Below are 2,750 nucleotides of genomic sequence, written 5' to 3' on the forward strand. Positions count from 1 at the left end.
GATGTTTGAGGTTGTGGATTTCCAGAGCGCCTATCATGCTATTCTGGGCAGACCTGCTTATGCTAGCTTTATGGCTCGACCATGCTATGTATACCTTAAGATGAAGATGCCTGGCCCCAAAGGCGTGATAACGGTTTCAGGCAACCGTAAGAGAGCAGAGGACTATCTTCAGGACGGCACAAAGATAGCGGATGAGCAGATGGCAGCAGTAGAGTTTCAAGAGTACCACACGACCGCAGATCCGAGTGATTTGCTGCGTGCCAAGAGGCCTGCTTCAGAATCCGCACTTCAGTCGGCTGGCGAAACCAAGCCAGTCCACATCCACCCGACCGACCCCAATGCTGCTCCGACCCACATCTCAACTACACTCGACAGCAAATAGGAAGAAGCGCTCATCCAGTTCCTCCGTGAGAACCGTGAGAACTAGGACATCTTTGTATGGAAGCCAGCTGACATGCCAGGTGTGCCCAGGGGACTGGTCGAGCACCGTTAGCGAGTCGACCCAAAGGAAAAACCCGTTAAGGAACACCTCCGTCGGTCTGCCACGGAGAAGAGAAAGGCCATTGGCGAGGAGGTGGCTCGGCTCCTGGCTGCTGAGTTCATTCGCGAGATATACCACTCCGAGTGGCTCGCCAATGTTTTTATGGTTCCCAAAAAAGACAAATCACTCCGAATGTGTATTGACTTTAAGAACATCAATCGGGCCTGCCCGAAACATCATTGTCCTCTGCCCCGCATCGACCAGATAGTCGACTCAACTGCGGGGTGTGAGCGACTGTCCTTCCTAGATGCTTATTCCGGGTACCATCAGATCCGACAGTTTGGACCCGATGAGATAAAGACGACATTCATCAGCCTGTTCGAGTGTTTTTGTTATGTTACCATGCCCTTTGGCCTCAAGAATGCTGGTGCCACATTCATGCACATGATTTAGAAGTGCTTGCTTACTCATATCAGTCGGAATGTGGAAGCATACATGGACGACACAGTGATTAAGTCACGCAAAGGTTCCGACCTGCTGACTGACCTTGCTGAAACCTTTGCCAACCTAAGAAGGTATGATATCAAGTTCAATCCATCAAAATGCACATTCGGAGTCCCTGGCGGAAAATTACTCGGTTTTCTCGTTTCCGAACAAGGAATCGATGCAAATCCAGAGAAAATTGGCACAATCCTCCAAATGAAGCGCCCAGTGCGAGTGCATGATGTTCAGAAGCTTACTGGTTGTTTGGCTGCGTTGAGTCGATTCATCTCACGCCTCGGTGAAAAGGCATTGCCTCTTTACCGACTGATGAAGAAGTCTGACAAGTTCGAGTGGAATGACGAAGCCGAAGCAGCGTTTGAAGAGCTCAAAGCTTACTTTCCCCCCAGCCGGTGCTTGCTGCTCCAGTCAGCAAAGAGCCTCTTTTGCTTTACATCGCAGCCACAAGACAAGTTGTCAGCACAGTGCTCACGGTCGAGCGGGAAGAGTAAGGCAAAGCCTTCAAAGTTCAGCGCCCAGTCTATTACATTTCAGAGGTCCTGACCCCGTCCAAGCAGAGTTACCCCCATTATCAGAAGCTTGTTTATGGAATCTACTTAAGCATGAAGAAGGTTGCACATTATTTCTCTGATCATTCCGTTTCAGTCGTCAGTGATGCTCCTTTATCAGAGATTGTGAACAACAGAGATGCAACTGGTCGAGTGTCAAAACGGGCGATTGAACTTCTTCCATTGGATATCAAGTTTGAGGCAAAGAAGGCCATCAAGTCTCAAGCAATTGCAGATTTCCTCGCAGAGTGGACAGAACAACAGCAGCCGACTCAAATCCAGTCGGAACATTGTACCATGTTCTTTGATGGGTCCAAGATGTTAAATGGCTCTAGCGCAAGAGTGGTCTTAGTATCCCCACGAGGAGACAAGCTCAGTTGTGTCCTCCAGAATCACTCTGACTCTTCGAACAATGAATCAGAGTATGAGGCGCTATTGTATGGGTTGCGTATGGCCATTTCACTCGGCGTCCGTTGCCTGATGGTTTACGGTGACTCAGACTTAGTGGTTAATCAAGTAATGAAGGAATGGGACGTCAGGAGTCCCGCAATGACATGATATTGCAATGTAGTGAGAAAGTTAGATAAGACGTTTGAGGGGTTAGAGCTCCACCACATACCACGAATCAAGAATCAGGCAGTTGATGATCTGGCAAAGATAGGTTCCACTCAGAAACATGTCCCTAGCAATATGTTCTTGGAGAATCTACACACCCTGTCAGTACAAGAGGATCCCTTCAAGGAAGAATCCCCGCAACCAATAAGTTCAACCAACCCGACTAAGATTGAGATTCCAGCTGTGGTCGACTTGATCATGGAGGTCTTGGTGATCACACCCGACTAGACAGTACCGTACATTGTGTACATTCTCAGGAAGGAGCTCCTGGAAGATGAGGATGAAGCCTACAAGATAGTCCGTCGATCCAAAGCCTTCACAGTAATGAAAGGATAGCTTTATAGATAAAGTGTCACAGGAGTGGCTCAACGCTGCATCACCCCAGAAGAAGGTCGAATGATCTTAAATGATATCCATTCGGGGACCCAAGGTCACCATCCGTCCTCTCGGACCATCGTGGCCAAAGCATACCGAGCAGCATTCTATTGGCCCTGAGCAAACGAGATGGCAAAGGATATAGTCGACAAGTGCGCAGGCTGCCAGTTCTACTCCAACATGTCTCACAAACCCGCGTCTGCCTTGAAGACTATTCCACTCGTCTGGCC

Source organism: Triticum dicoccoides, chromosome 6B, assembly GCF_002162155.2.
Source record: "Triticum dicoccoides isolate Atlit2015 ecotype Zavitan chromosome 6B, WEW_v2.0, whole genome shotgun sequence".
Lineage (NCBI taxonomy): Eukaryota > Viridiplantae > Streptophyta > Magnoliopsida > Poales > Poaceae > Triticum > Triticum dicoccoides.